Below are 17,121 nucleotides of genomic sequence, written 5' to 3' on the forward strand. Positions count from 1 at the left end.
GTCACCATAGGACAGAGGGAGAACCTTCTCATCCTGAACGAGGTGAGAGGTGGGTGGCAATTCTGTTGTCTAAAAAGGGCTATGTGCTCTGATCCAGTGCAGGTGGTTTGATCTGCACAACTGCTACGTGCTCCTTAGCATGCAAGAAGAAGGGGCATTCTTGGTCTGATGCTGAGAGAAAATGTTACTGCGGGTGCTGCGAAAGCTGAAATGAAGGGTTAGGCATGGGTGAGAGCCAAAAAAAAATTGATGGGCTGTTAATTCTGACCCTTATTAGCCAAAGCAAAGTTATTTTGACAACTCTGGAGTCAGAGTTAAGGTAGGGATTTTTAATGTTCCTTCCACTTGCTGGTAGCTCTGCAAAGAGAAAGGAAGCGTTCAAAAGCAGCTGTGTTGTGTTTCCCTTTTTATTGCCTTTTTCTTCACCCAGCTGAGGATCACAGAGCCTTGTTGTGCACAGACGCCTGCTTATGGACAGCCCAGGCAGTGGGTGGCCTCAGCATTTGGCTGCAGGGCTCTTCTGGCCCTCAGGCACTGGTGTGTACCCTTTTCTCCTGGAGAAAAGCAGTGCATATATCAGAGACAGCAACTGTTTCTGAACTTGGATTAATAGTTTTAGTTGGAAAAAATGAGAGAAGATTTCAAAAAGCAGAAGCATTTATTTTAATAATGAAGAATATCAGCCTATTTAGCTTGACATTTTCTAGGTAAAAAGTTTCTCATTTTCATTTCAGGAGAGCACAGTTTTCATTTAAAATGCATCTACATCTAAAGGAAAGGGTAACAAGAGAGGAACACAACTAAAATATTGATTTTTCTTCTGCCTGAGGAAAACCTTGAAGGCTGACCTAAAATAAAGTTTATCTGGGGTTGTGTTCTGTTGCTGTTCTTTTCCTATGTTTAAATGAAGAAGGAAAGAAGATATTTTGCTGTATTTTTCCTTCTCTGTGTTCTGGTCTCTATCTTCCCTCCCACACCAACCAGCCAGTCCAAATGGGCTCACACATTTCTTTGACCAGCTCTAGACTTGAGTGAAAGAGCACCAAGGAATGGGACAGTCAGTAAGTAATACTAATTCATCATACTTATGCTTTCAGTAAATCCTCACCCAGTGCTTTTCTCTGGTTGCAAAAGGCCTGACCAATGACTCACAAAACGTTGCTCACCAGAGTCACATCCTGCAGCTAGACATGGAAAGTAGCAATCTACACCTTGTACGATCTTAGCGAGTTATAAATAGCCTATAGATTTAGTGACAAATAATTACAAACAGTATTAAAAGCCTGTTTCTTTTTCATGGCTAGTAAGATTGTTCCCATTATGAGGAACATTGTAGAAGGTGGGTAGTATATATTCCGGTGAAAATTACCTGTGTTTGCCGTGTGAAGTCACAGAGAACGTAACTCAGATGTGACACTGACCTTTTCAGCATGTTACAAAGCGAGGCCTACTTCATTAGCTAAGTATGACACCTGAATAGATCTCCATTTTATTTCTGTCTACATTCCCATAGGTGAAACTTTCAGCTGGTTGTAGCTTTGGTGACCCATTCAGAGAGTTTGATTCTCACTGTTTGTGGAGGAAATTTCTTTTCTTCTTGTTGTCACAGGTTACGTTGTTATACTAGCATGTGCAGTTTGAACGGCTATTGTTAATCACATGAAACTGAAACATATCTGAGAATACATTTGAGTAGTTACAATAATGAGACTACTGTAATCCTTAAAATCAAATTCAGAAATGCTGTTTTCCTACCTATTCTGTCCAGAGAAAGAAACCAGAGAGCGTGAGGGGTATCTATTTGAGGGAAAAATATCTTTAGAACTGTAAATTCGCTTAATTGATCAGAAATATTTATGTCTCTTTGGCTTATGTCGTCAGCATAACTGTGTTATTGCCTTGTGAAATGGACCACAAGCATCTTGGCCTAAGGCTGTCCAGGGGTGCCTTGGGTGATTTCTGCTCTCATCTAAATAGATGTCATGCGGACTGTAACTGCAGAAACATCCTTTGCCTCACTGATTCAGTCTGGTTTTCCATGAACATCTATTTGATGACTTTTGTCTTCTCTCCTTTTTAAGTGCTATTCCTCCTCTGACCTGTCTCCTTTTGCTTTGTAGTTCTTATCACTTTATGCTGATGGAGTGCAACTTTATTTTAATCATGTCAGCTTTGATGAGGAAAGGTTTCTGTCTGCAGTTATGTAAGTCTGGTCTCGCAGAGAGCACGCACGCAGTTTGGGCCAGGAGCCCTGTCGTGAAGGAGGAATGAGATATTAAATGAGCACCACCAAGTGACTTTATGTGAATGTCTAGCACTTATTTAAGACCTGTGGAAGACAAACAAGTCAAGGTGATCCTCTTTAACACAAGCTTGCTTTTGGGTCACTCATGCAATTCAAGTAATTTGGAAAATATTGTTACAGCTAGTTATAATGATGACACACAGCAGCTTGTATTTGCAGATGAAGTTCAATACTTCACGAAATTTTCACTTAGTGGGCAAAAGGCAAACAATGTGGATGTTAATATTTCTCTCTTGGCCTTAACTAAAAATCTGATCATCTGTTATGTGGCTCCTGAATCCCTCTAATTGTTATAAAAGAGGGTTGGAAAACACATTGTACCAGACTGTAATAATACTTTTCTGTATTTGGCCGAGTTGAATTTTTATTATTGTCCAACTTATTCACTTTGTGCTACCAGCACAGACAGCGTTTAATCTCTGTTTTGCTGATGCCAGAGTTCAGTTTATTTTGCCCCGTGTTTGCTCCACTGTTTTCTTCAGAAGCTGCAGGTCATGGACTTATCTGCAGATTCTTACAGACAAGGTCAAGGCCTTCCTCTTTTTCACCACTATACTATTATCATCTTTCTATTGTAATGCACTCAGTACATATGCAGTGAAACAGTGTTAACTTCTTTCTTAGTGGGCGTTCAGTCTATTTAGTGCATTTTTATAACATGCCTGGCCATCCAAGGTCCTGCTCTAATAAACACATGCTTCAGCTTGGCGTCACATACTCTGAGTACTGCTACAGAATTCAAGTTATTAATTAGCCAGGAGCATAAAGATCTGTCAAAGCATAAGCCTTTGTGATATAGTGCCTTTAGCGAGCCTGTTAACTTATTTAATGTTATTTACATAGTATTAGTGTCCTGGTAGCTGAGGTAGCCCAGAGGCATAAACAAGGCAAGAATTGCAGGGAGGAAGAAGAAATGGTGTTTCACCTACAGAAGTTAAAAATACAAGCCCCCTTTCAAACACAGGTCTAGGGCTTGTACATTCAGCAGTGTGTATGGTGGAGGTGCATTTCAGTTGTATTAGTTACATATTTACTCTGCATAAGTGTGCACTGTGGGGAGAACAAAAACCTTTGTGCCCCAGAATTGCCAGTGAGCGTCCCTGAAGCTTGTCTTTGAACCTTTCACCTCTGAAGAAATCAATGTATCTCATATCTCCGATGACAAATCTCATCCCCTTATCCAGATTTTCTGAGCACTTTCTCAAAAAGAGTTAAAAGTACCCTTAAATGTTAAATAACTGCATTTGTGCTTTCTGAAATCTTGCATTTCTTTTGTGTTCACCACTGCACCAACCTGGCCTGACCTAAAAATCACAGATAAAGCTTGCTGTCCTTCCAGATACATTGTATTTAGCCTAATGTTATTTATGCTGGAGGGAGAAGATTGAAAGAACAATTTGCTAAGGGAAGTTCTACAGCTCTTTTCTGTGGTGTGTGCCGCCTCTGCAGGCAGGCAGGTAAATCAGTTCAGCACCCACATGGAGACTTAATCATCAAGGTGTTTAGGTATCTACTTGAATAACATTAAAGTCACCGGGTGTTCTTTAAAAGCTGCTTGATGAGAGGGAAGATGAGCCTTTTTTGGTCTGAGGTGCACAGAAAGGACACTACCTTGGTGAGACCCCAGGTGACAAAGCGGAGGTTGCCTGTGGGAGGAGAGTGCTGCCTGTGAGTAACTGCAGCTCCCAGGGCAGCAGATCAGTGCTCCACCACCCATGAAGGACGCCCCAGCCCCAGCGCACCCCACTGCAGCCCTCCAGGGGACACCCTTTATGTCTCAACTTCTGTGCCAAGCAACTTGTTTTACGTTGTCATTGGCCTCAGGGAGAGTGGTCTCAGGAGAAATCTACATGAAATATTTAAGTTTGGGGTTTTTTTTAGAATTTATTAAAACATTGTGTTGTATGCATTTAAGGCAGGGTTCAAACACACGTTTTAGAAAGCTGATGATGGAGGCACTCCTATACTGCTGCAAATGGATGTGCCTGTTTGATGAAATAGTAAAGTAAATGTTGGGCTTTATAGAACATAAAGCAATAATAAAATAAAGCATGTAAAGCATAAATAACAAATATAATACCGTGCCGGCTGCATTTTTTTGCTTCCCAGTTTATTGAAAGCTGCATGCATCTACCTTAATCTCCCTACTGCTTATTTTGTTAACAGTCATTTTACGCACAATGTTGTCTAAATGATGGCAGGAGTCTCGTCTAGTACACCAGTTTTACGAACTGACTTTCTTGATCTTCAAGTGGGGTGAAATCTTTATAGAAATGATTACTGCTAGTTCTGTGATGTTCATTGTGTTGCCAGCAGGGAAAGGTCTTTTTAAAGTCCAGGTAAAGCCTGTTTTCCTCTGACTTTTTCCTCTAAGTAAATTCTTGTTTGGTGTTCAGACTGAGATTTCAGAAAAAAAAAGGGTTTTGCCTTTTTCGTGTTTACTGCTTTGCTAGGGTTAGACCAGCTTACACCAGCAGGGAATGAGCATTTCTCCCCAGGCACCCAATAATGTATTTGAAAGAGTTCAGGCTGCTGCAGAGTTCATTCGTTCAGTGGTGAAGTGTCTTGCTTTTGAAATGTACTAGTTGGAAAACAGACATCCTGGTTTGGCTTTTGACAAATAGGCCTTCTGGATCTTCATGCTCTTTTAAATAAAGTAAACCAGAGAGTGGGAGCTGATAATTTTTTTTTTCCTATAACCACTGTGTGCTCATGTTGCTCATGCTCACTGTTTCATGGTTGGTTACAAAACAAGGTAAATTTGATGGTCCATGCACAGCCTCCCTGGAGATGCAGAACTGGGGTGCAGGTTTTCAATGATTCCCAAAGCAGAATCTTGCCTGCTTGTTCTACAAGGACTTTACACAAATCTTTTGAAAGAAAATGGTGATTCTAGAGCTTCTTTCTGCTGTCACTGATGTGAATCAGGACATGCACTTCAAAAAATCAATGTAAAACAACATGGGATCAGAATTAAGCCTGTCAGATTGCACTGTGGGAAAGTGAATTGCCCTGACTGGGATGCTTGTCCGTGAATGCATCTGGTCATCTGTGTAATGTACTAATCATTTTGCACAAAGGGGTTACAAGCCATGTTTATATATACGGTCTGTTTGTTTGCATGATTTTCAGTTACTGGTTTGATACTTAGGCCTTAAGCTGAGGCACTCACAGATATGGGTGCATGTTAGATGCAGCTCATTAGGCTTTAATCTTTATTATCAGATGCTGCCTCCACTTAAATTGCAGGAGGGTGTATGGTGTATTCTTTTTTCTTTCCACTTTACTAGTCTATTTGACTTTTTGTACCCATTCAGAAGCAATTGAACGAAAAAGCTCAAACAGGAGGCCAATACACTTACACAAAGACTCGATAAATTCTCCCAGCCTCACTCTCCAGATTGTAAAGCAGAGATGCCTTCAGCAAGGCATAAATGAGCTCTTCATAACTTAAGATGGCATGCTGGCATGCTATGAAAGTCTCCAAGCCAAGCAGGGTATTTGGAAAGGGACCTTCTGGAGCGGCTCCAAGACTCATATTTGAGAGTTTCCCACCTGAGCATGCTAAGTTTGCAGACATGTATCTCACTTGCTAACCAAGTATTTTACCCTCTAAAGAGAATAGCACAGAAGTATGCAAAAATGATAGAAAACACCAAAATGTATTTAAAGACCTTTGAAAATTAATTTTCAAGGTCTACTTGCATTATTTTATTTCCCTATGGCTGAGTCACTGACAGCAAAAGATAAAAGATTCATTGCTGAAAAGAACACACTCCAAACTGTGACATCTTGGATTTATGTTTGGAAGAAGAGACGGAGAGATCTGCAAGACTGACAAAAATCTTCATGTAGGTTGTGAAATCAGTCTCATGAAGTTAAATGCAGGGCTGGAGATGGTGCCTGTTTGCCCAGTGAAAGAGGGAAGCTGTATGTCTGGGAGGTTTCCACCTTGTGCTGTGGGTGTTCTGCTTGCAGCACCTGCTCAGCCTCATGCTGTGCCTGCCCTCTGCACCTGGGAAGACTGAGGGGGCTGAATAGTTGGGACAAAAATCCCTATTGGTTGGGAACTGTTGTCAGCTCTCATGGGAGGACCTCAAGGCAGGAGAGAAGGAGACTTCAGGAAAGAAGGAGCAGCACAAAAAGGAAGAAAATCCATTTGCTGTTTTCAAAAAGCTGATGAAAGAAAATCAAATGCTAGGAATAGAAAATACATGATTGAACAGATGCTCCTGGCAGCCCAGGGTTCAGATAAGCATGTGGTTACGGGCAAACCTCAAACCACATCATGCCATACAACAGGCACCACTCATCATTATTATGTTTTTTTAATGCCTTGGTTGACAAAATATCTTATGCACATGAATAAACCACTGAAACTGATGATTAAAGTTCTGTGCATCAAAGAATTAATAAATGGGATCTCTGTTACTCATTTTGCAGTAGCACTAGAACCTGAAGATGCTGAGGATCACCCATGTTTGGATTACTCAGATCAAGTGCTGAGACAGATTTTCCATTGCATTCTGCAGTACAGCTCTGAGTTGGCCTAAAACCACCTACTAAAGAAACTTCTGACCAGTACTTTAGAAAAAAGACTGCCGACACAGTGAAAACCTGACTCAATCTACCTCATGATTTTGATGACTGTCCTCAGCCAAATGTGGCATCAGGGAAAGATCTAAAACGTTAGCACAGCTTATCAGGCCCCCTTCTGTTTTCTCCTCTAGCAGTAATGTTCAGACTATTTACGAAAATAAATATCTGGTATCCTGCAATTTAGAAGCTAGCTTTGAATCTCAGGTTTCCTCTCCTGCATGTATGTTTGAATTCTTCTTGGAAACTGGTTCAACAACATAGTTCAGCTGGCACTGACAAATTCTGAAAGACATTGTGGGGCTTGACGAAAGCATCATAAAGACGATTAAATCAGCCTTGGAAGTGCAAATGTCTGTAATGTAATGACCTTAATGTTGGAGAAAAATGTGTGTGTGTGCATGTATAAACGTGTAATATTTATACATACTTAATAAACATATACAGTAGGGACTGATTTTAAGGGCAATATTACAGACCTTGACAACTATCCCTTTCCATACAAGCTTTGTTGATTATTTCGTCAGGAAAGGCTTCTAAATTTTCTCCCATACATGAGCTTTGAATTTTTATTGCACATACAATGCTAAATTAAAATTGACATATCTGTGCCACCTGCAATGCAAGGATTGCTGTCAGGGACTGTTAACCAATTTAATGCCAGACAGAGTTAGCCACTAGAAGGAAAAATGTGAAGCTTTATATCATAAAATTCAATGCTGCATTTAAAGGAGAGGGAAATTTTGTTATTCGCCCAGTGAGTCTTTTGAATGCCCTCCTGGAGGAAAAAAGCAAACACATCTTTTCTTTAGAGACTGATCAATTCATTTGTTTTCTCTGGTTAAAAAAACTCTTTGTAAGATTTCTTTTTGTTTTTTAATGTCTTTTCCAGTCTGAGACACTGTCATTTGCCCATGAAAGCCTCTTCTGCTGTGGTGTTGAGTGGCAGAACCTCTCTTGCTCTGGGAATGCTTGCTATTGAGAGAATGACTAGAAGAGCAGTACGCATGGTTTTGGGTGCTATCACTGCTCCTCCCATCTGAGCAGAACCTCCAAGCACTGCTTGGTAACAACCACCTTCCCTATCATTACAAGCACCTACACAACACTCTTTGCTTTGATTTCCAAGAATGTTTCTAGTTAACTTCCTTGAGGGGACAGCCTTAGACATGAAACCCAGATGAAAACCATTGGCTTTCCCTTAAATAAATTCACACTTCTTCCCAGTTGTGGTCTGGCTGGTTTTTGGTGGAAGGGGAGAGCGTGTGAAAAGCTTCATTGATTTCCTATTCTCACACGTTAGAGCTGTCACCAAGTCCTCCCTCTCATGCAGCTCTTGACAGGCTGCTGAGATGACATCTGGCCAAAAGGAGGGGAACTGCGGCTGCACGAAGCATTGGCTGGTCTGACTGGAGAGGCAGAGCCGTTGGGTAACCCCAGGGCTCTGCTGCTGGCCCCAGCTTTTGGTAAGTCATGTGGTCCTTCTAGGTTAGCCAGCATAAGCTGGCAATAATAGATCCTCCTCAAAGTGTTGTTAAGTTGGTTGTAAAAATGTAGTAACTAATTTTGAAGCCCTGATAGGCACAGTGGTGTTTGCAAGAATTTTCCAGGATGTCAGAAGTCTGTTGTCTACCAACCCCCATTCCAGCCCCCAATTTACTCGGACAAATGTTCCCTTTAAACTTTATTCTTTTCTAGTTTTAAGGCCTCACACCTGTGTCCACACTGCAGCTAAAACATCTGTTCTCCAGTTTTGCAGCTGGAAGCTGTGGTCCTTCTCTCTCCTACATCGAGTGTAAAAGGTGTCAGTTATGTTTGGATCAGGTCTGAGGGAATTCTCATTATTTTTCCCCAAAAATCTTTACACCTGGACTGCTGTGGTTATCGTAAATAGATATTCATTCTGCCCCTGGGGGAGCAGTGACAAGCTGCTTGGCCAGAAATAACATATGAAGGATTGGGACATCCAGATCTTAGTGTAAAGGAGAACAGAAATTAATTTTGTTTTGGCCTTTTTCCTCTTTATTGAGTATATGATTCTCTTGTCACATCCTTTAACTATATGTTTTGGCCCTCAGGTTTTAAATCTTAATTTTACTGAAACCTCCAGCTCACAATCTTCCTGCAGACCAAGATGAAACACCGTATGGAAGAGTAATGCACCAAAAGCAATGGAAGACAAAACTGTATTTTTCAGGCTTTAATATGGTGCCTGAGAAAACTATTTGACACCATGGACTACACAGCTGCTGGGGAAAAGTGCTCTTGTGCCAAGAGAAATGTTCCCAAACTGTTGCTGGCCCTTCTTAAAGCTGAATGCATTTCTTGCTCTGAGTGTAGTGAATTTTTGGTGACAAGTGTTGACGACAGCTCTTTAGGTGTTATGGCCTTAGAGAAGTAGTTCTGAGCAAATGCTTAATCCATAGGCTAGATCAATATTATTTGATAACTGGAAGTGAAGGGGATTTATGAGGAAAACACGATGAGTCTAAAAGCCTTGAGGAGCCGAGAGGTGGCAGGGTGTTATTTCTGTGAGCCTTTGGGATCCTGACCTTGACTTTGAGAATTTTACAATTTGCTAGTTTCTTAAATATTTCTTTAATGAGAATATTTTTTGTCTTACTTATACGTGGTTTGGTTATGCTGTAGCTACTAAATCTTAGCTCTTGTTTCTGTCCAGAGATGAAAGGAACAGCTTTTGCTGGTACTTCGGTGTCTTAGAAGAGGATCATAAAACTACAAACCTGGATTCTGAACATAGTTCTGTTCTGCAATAAGAGACAAAGTTCATAGGTGAGTAGACAGACAAGAGTTCAAATAATTTTCTTTTCCTTTAGCTGTACTTATTTTTGCTGAAAAAAAAAAAAAAAATCCCACCATTGTGGCTCTCTGTACTGCTCAGTCAGAGAAATCCTTTTAGCTGTGTTTTACAAAATGTGTGACAGATACAGAAGCCTTCAGCCAAGACAGCCTGGCATTTGTGGCCAGGCACATACAGACACAGATCTCAGCCACTCTGTGCTGAGGACAATCCTGTAAACCTACAAAATGCTCAATTTCCAAGGAAACAGAAAACTCTACTTTTTGACAAATCCACACAATTTATTACTAATTTCTACTACCACACTACTTTCTAACTATTTTCTCCAGCTAGAAGAATATGTGTTTTCTAACACAAAATGAAATGAGGAGCTGATGGTAACTGTAGGACAGAGCTTTTTCCAGGATCACCATGGTTTCACCCTAGCCGTACCTGGCACCCGTTCAGGTACCCCCCCAGAAAAGGTGCTTGATGAGTCTGGTTCAGAGGTGATCTCCAGAGGAAGTCTGCTGGCTTGGTGACCCTGTGACCTTGGACCACATATTTAAGTGTGTGCAGGTAAGAGCTTGCTGAGATTTTCAAAAGCTCTTAGGTACCTCTTTCACCTTGAACTCAACTCCTTACCACAGCTGCAGCCTGTCAAGAAAGTGAAGTCAGAGCTAATAGAAAAACCTTTTCCTCTATTGTACGGATGTGCTGAAAAAGTGTGGCACTTATTCTTCCGAACTCTCACCAGAAGAGTGCTTGATGCTTCAGAAAGTGTATGGCTGGATGGCCTGAGAGCCTCTTTGTGCTAATGTTACCACCTCTGCCAAGAACTTTTGCTGCGCTTCCCATGTCTGGGTGTCCCCTGCCCTGTGGACAAGGGAAAGGAGGACAGCATGGGATTTTATCTGTTGGTTTAGTGAGGATGCAGGTGGTTGTCACTGGTCAGACAGGTTAGACTCACCAGCAGAATCCAGGTTGGGTGATGCACGCTGTTTCCCCAAGGCAAGCACCTGCACACAAAGCAGCATTTTAATGCCCGGTGCATGGACGATCAGGACTAAATGTGCATCTGTAGCTACTGTGAGAGAGCTGGAATAACCACAAAGATGCTTTTTTGACGGGCTCTGAGACCCTGACTTCTAGGTGCATTATTGTGCCCAAAATAAGTGTTTCAGGCTGAAATGAGACTTACTTCTCTGCCCTGCCACAGTACAGAACACAACACTCTCAATAAGGAGATGTGCGTATTTACCTCATGCAGTGAAATGGAGGAAAGGGGAAGCTGTTAGCTGGCACAAGCTGCATCCCTGCTGGAGCTGCACAAAGCTGCAGGGCTACATTAAGGGCAGACAAAAGCAGGCTGTGTTCGTAAACCCCAGGGTGAATGCTGTAGGATCTGCTTACCCTGAAGGATTAAACAGCAAACAGCTAACACATGTTTTAACCAGACACATTACTGCAAGATTAGGAAGTTACAGTTTATATTTCAGAAGTGGATAAGACACTGACAGGTTTAGAGGAGAGCTACAACTTTCAGCTAGGTTAAGGTTGGACAAGCATATAGCTTTAAGGCTGAAGAGCAAATGAGAGCTAAAACTGGAAATTCAAGCTTTGAATTAAGTTGCTGATATCCCATAACAGCCTGGTAAATTCTCAGATTGCAATGCTCTAAATTAAACTTTTCTGTTGTTGCTGACTTTGCAATCTTGGTTAGTTCTGGCCAAAGGAGGAAAGGGGGCACCTGCTAGAAACCCTCCCCTGAGCCCTAAACCACCACAGGTTCATATCTCAGATCCTCACACTCTACAAACTGAGCATGGTGAGGATTCTGTGTTTCCAATCCAGTCCATCCTTAATCAGCATGGACTTGAATAGTATCAGGACTGCTGTACACCAAATCAATGCTGCTACAAGCTTTCTGAGGCGATTTTCTCCTTTCATTCTCTTTTCATAAGCTTCATTCAAGCTGTTTTCCCAAGAAACATGTGACTCAGCTGCATCTTATCTACCGCTGATACTGGACAACCAAGTAAAGATAGTTAAAATCTTCACCTCAGGCCCCAGACAGCAAAGGATTTGCCATTGTCACCAGTAAGGTAACGGCAATTGGTATCACTACAACACTATTTCAGAGGCAGCAGACATGAAAGAACATCCCTTTTTAATATGAATTGGTGCTTTTAAATGTTTGGCATTATTTTCTGGGTTTGGGGGCTTTTTAATTCGAGTTTTCAATTAGTTTATTTTTTTTCTTCTCTAAGTTTATACACACTGTATTTTATCAATGTAGAACAAGATAATGTCCTGAGTGACCTGGTCTGATTCCATTCATAACTGACACTACTTGAGGAGGAAATTGGACTAGATGACCTCCAGAGGTCTTGAATGTTCCTGTGATCATAAATAACTCTAGGCAGGCTGTGATGAGCAGTTTGAAATCTGAACTCCCACATCACACTAATGTCACCACAGTGAAAAGACTTTGTGTGCTTTTGTGGCATTGCTGTCTTGAAGGAAAGTTTAAATAGCACAGCGGCTGTCAAATGTAGTGTCTATTGTCTCTGTTCATATTAACATCATTACTTGCAGTTGTGTTTCCTAATGACTTTGTTTGATAATTGTATCCAGTTCAATTCAAGGTAGTTGCCTCATGCCATGCAAATATTGTTTTACAGTAATAAATAGTAATTTTGGAAGGTCATACATAACTATCTCAAGTTATTCTGAAGCCAAATTGAAGTGTTAATGTGGTTAGTAAAAATAATTTTGAGTTAGGCACATTATTAGCTGTTCTGGAGAAAGGGGAAATTGGAATTCTGATAGGTTAAATGATTTGGCTGTGAGGAAATACTTGCTTGGGTACAAAACTGTCATTAAGGGAGTGAACAAGTGATGCTGGATATGTTGCTTCATCTCATCCTATGATTTTATTTCTAGAGCTTTATTTGCCTACCAGGATACAAAGTGGCATTGTTAAAACATGTTTGGAAAAAAAAAACCACCTGTCCAGCAATATCAACAGACTAAGGCTAGTGATTTTCCAGGACACAAGTAAAATTCAGTAATGGTCAGAAATGTATACGTTTTTCATGGGCAAAAATTCTTTATGACATAGATTTCTTTTTCTTTGGGAGTGTTCAGCCAGCTCTGTGCAAAACCACATGGTGTGTTGCTCTCCTCATCAACATCTTTGAAATTCAAAGCAGATTCTGTGTGAAACAGTTTGTTGATTTTTCAGAAAATATCTAGGCTGGGAGAAAAGTGCCACTATTGTATGTATATATTTTCATTTGGGAGAAAAAGTCATTAGGTTCTGTGTTTTGTTTTGTTTTTTAATTTACATTACACTTAGTATTAAAATTCTCTTCAGTGCTACTCAGTACAGAAAAGTTACCTTAGCAGGATATCTTTAACTCACTTAGATATTCTCTTAATTTCAACAGCTGCTGAAGAAACATTATGTGTGACCTGAGCAAAACATGCTGTGTTTTAATGGCTATAAGGAAGCTGAGGTTTTCCAGTAGATCTGAAAGTCAGAATTTCTGTAAAACAACAAAAATTCTCATATCTTAACATATCCATTAACTCTAAAGTATTGAAAAATGCAAAAATGCTCTTTAAAAATATTAGTGGAGTGATAAATTCTGGAAGAAAAAAGAGGTCTTAAAAAGGCAGTGATCAGAGCAAAACATTTAAACATGTATTTAAACACTTGCTTTGTGTTTGGTCCATTTTAAAAAATGTTTTCACCTGAGCTGTGGCATAGGAACTGTAATGCAAGGTCTTCATGTCTGCTTCTTCCCCCATGGGCCAGGCAATCCGAACTGCATCCTCCACTGAGCACTGTGCTTTTGAGAATAAAGAGAGTACAAGGAGATCTAGACTACTGTCCCAGCTATATACCACGACAGATCACACAGCTACAGGTTCACTTCAAATTGATCTAAACCAGAATGCTGACCAAAAATGAAAACTAAGGAACTAGATACTTTCTTGTAAGAGATCAAAATGACATAGAAAAATTAATACTACCTTTCCCTTCCAGCCATTTTCAGAAGCATATTTTCCTTTGCAGAAATTTCTACAAAAAAAATTGCTGACTAGCTCTCTTTATGGGAGAGGAATACATTCTGGCAACATATTTTTCCATCCCCTGACAGTTTTCATCCTTGTGCCAGGAACTGGGGTCATATAGATTTATCCATGCTGGTCCTATGCCATCATGGCATTGGAGATCCTAGAAGGCTAAATAAACACTGAGTCTTTGTGTAACAAGCTCATCCTGTCATCTGAGTAAAGTGCAGTTTATAACTTCATTGTAAACAGTGAAATTAGCTGATGACTTTGTTGTTTGAGCCCTGCTGAAGAAGGCAGCTAGTGTTATCACAAATGCAGATGACTGATGAAACAAAGGGAGAACAGAGATGACATTTCTGATTTTTTCTCTTTTTTTTTTGATGAGGAAAAGAGAAGAAGATATTCTCCAGCTGTGTAGAATGAGAGTTCCAATCACAATCACTACTGCATTTTATGAGAACCACTGAATTCTTTGGGGAGGTTTGTTAGGATTCAGATAGTTAATGAAGATCAAAGGAAAGCTACTATTTTTACTTAAAATATGCTTCATTTTGCTGGCTGCAGTTAGCTTATATTGCCAGGAGGTGTGGCTTACTCAGTTTGTTCCTATAAGGCAGGGGAGATAGAATGCTTTGAAGTATTACACACTAAGCTTTATAGTGGGGTGTAACTCAGTCTCCCTTGGGAAAAAAAAAAGGATTGACTGTGACAATTTGGAAAGGTTCTTGTGAGTTCTGGTTGGTGTTATGGAATTGATGTGCCGTGAATGACTGTTTGAAGCTGCCGTCTGATTTTGGGACTGCATGCTATGTAGGATCATTGAGTCTCCACATTTTAATTTTTTGTGGAGGTAGCCTGATGACTGAAACTGAGGGGATTTGACCTGAAAATATGTGAATTTGGAGGATGAGTTCTCTGCCCAGCAGAAAGAAGGGGCATTAATGGTGCACCACTGTGTCATAACAGAGTTTGTGTGGTCAGGGGCTGCAAGGACATCAGCCAAGGGAATCGCAAAGAGGGGTAAGCATTTCTTTGCAGCCCAGCCACCTTTTTAGAATAGACTAGACTAGACAATTTCAGTTGGAAGGGACCCACAATGATCACCTAGTCCAGGGGTGTCAAACTAATTTTCACTGGGCACCACATCAGCCTTGTGGTTGCCTTCAAAGGGCCGAATTTAATTTTAGGACTGTATAAATGTAGGAGTAGTTACAATGTATCTTCCCCTATTCCAGGCACTTCCCATCCCTATTCTGAATTGAGTTCCCCAGGTAGGTGCCACTATGATCCTTTTCACACTAAAATACTTGCCCTTACCTTTCAGGCATGCAGGAGAGCAAAAAATACATTATCTAGACTTGAGAGAGGAAGTTGAGTCTCAAGATTTTTTCACGATCTACATCTGGAATGTCACAGAACCTTCCCCCAAGCAGTATGTCAGGATTATTGATTAGAATAGTAACATTCCTAACTTTCCTAACTTCTTTTCTATCCTGAATTAGAAAAAGATAAACAGAAAGCTTTAGAAGGTATCCTTGCCTCTTCTGCTTCATTTGTGAAAGTCTAGTCCTTTCCCATAGGAGAGTCAGAGGAGACCATGTGCCCCCAGCTGCAGGACAGTGTTTGATGAAGAACAGCTGCATCATACCAGACTCATCTGATACCCTGTTTCTTAGAAAGGCCTCGAGAAAATATGAATTAATGGGAAGGGTGTAATAATACTTTCCCACAATACTTTGAGTCATGGAAGCAACCTAAATTGCCTCAGGGCAATTGTCCACTCTGAATATCTGCCATGTGCTGATGCAGCTTAGGCACATATATCAGCTGCTGTTAGTTTTTATCTAGGTTTGCAGGCTGCCTGTGTGCTTAGTCTGTAAAGCGCTGGTCCCCAACCCATGGCAAGTTGTTTACGTGGCCTCTGACATTGCCTGCAGAGCCAGGAAATAAAGAGGTTAATTCTGAAATTTGCAAGGGAATTTGCAGGGGAGCTCACAGAGGAAGGAGATGCCTGCAGCAAGTTATGTGGTCAGCAAAAATGTGTTGCTCAAGAGCTGTGGGAGTCCAAAAGGAGACCTGCTCAGCAGTATCTGCTGAAACTAGGCATAAACATGTTTCCAAACTTCCGCAGAGCTACTCAACTTGTTTGCCTTCACCCCTGTACCCCTCTGCAGAGATGATGGGGCTTTGCTTAAGTTGCTGAGTGGTCCAGAAGGTCAGCACCAGTGCTGAGAATCTGATGGTCATGCATTTCTGCAAAAATCTACCAGAGAGGTCATAAATTGGGTAAAAGAATAGGACAGTGTTACTCAGACCAAGGAAACTTAAGTGGCAGAACATCTCTTTCACTCCCTTTCTGCCTGGGTGCTGAGAAGGCAGTGGAAAGCATTAAAATGTTTTCAGAGCACCAAGATGAAAATTAGCACATACCAATCATAGGCGATATCAATTACATTCTCTCTGGAGGACAGTGAAAGTATTTTTTCTGAGAAGAAGCACTGCTTCGGCTGTGTCTGACTCGTGAATCAGATTTTGTACACAGACTTGTGAGATGGTTTTGCCTACCCCTATGAGGATACTTTTAAAATGAGAATTTGAGAAAGGTTCAGTGTTATTAAAACTCAGGTGGTGCTGGGCCTTATCAACAGCTAAAAATTTATCAAGCCACAGCCAATCAATAATCATGGCAGGCAGCGTTGTGGACTTCAGCTCGATTTCAGATAATAGCAATGTCACCACAATATTAACTTTAGAGGTAGATGGAAATTAGAACATGATTCATCGTCATTAGCCTTGCTTAGCTGCTGAGTGTTTGCATTTTAGGTAATATATATGTATGATTTTGTTTAACACACAAATACCTATTATTCATGTACTGCCACACAATTTCTTTCAGATTTGGTTAAATAGAATGAATCATTTTGAGAGGAGTCAGGCAATTTGAAGCCTTTGCATCACCATCACCAACAAGAACAGAACTTAACAGTATCCCCACACATCATGTGTATGCAATTTTTAGCACCATCCATTTCTACTATCAAAAGCATATCATAGGTGATTTAAATAATTGACATATTATAAAGATTCACTGTACTTTTTCTTATCTCTGTTTCCATAGCTGTTTGACTGGAGGGAAGGTGAAAGAAAGGCAAGGGTGTTATATAGTGAGATCTTGATTATTCAAGATACATACAATTTTTCTGATAAAGGTCTACACAATCAATGGCAATAAATAGAAATCTACTTCTTCATGCCTGCAATAGGCTAGCAATGAATTCAAATTTGGATTATTTTCCATTTCTTTTAGAGTCCTAACATTACCCGTAGCATGGTA

At 40.6% G+C, this 17,121-nt stretch overlaps 1 long non-coding RNA gene across 1 annotated transcript; it reads left to right on the forward strand.

Moving 5' to 3' along the window:
• Positions 1 to 8,162: 8,162 nt before the first annotated feature.
• LOC135578849 (uncharacterized) lies at positions 8,163 to 11,801 on the forward strand. Its single transcript, XR_010470995.1, has 4 exons — positions 8,163 to 8,367; positions 9,582 to 9,694; positions 10,052 to 10,280; positions 11,666 to 11,801. It is a non-coding gene; the product is annotated as an uncharacterized LOC135578849 (long non-coding RNA).
• Positions 11,802 to 17,121: the final 5,320 nt, after the last annotated feature.

Source organism: Columba livia, chromosome 2, assembly GCF_036013475.1.
Source record: "Columba livia isolate bColLiv1 breed racing homer chromosome 2, bColLiv1.pat.W.v2, whole genome shotgun sequence".
Lineage (NCBI taxonomy): Eukaryota > Metazoa > Chordata > Aves > Columbiformes > Columbidae > Columba > Columba livia.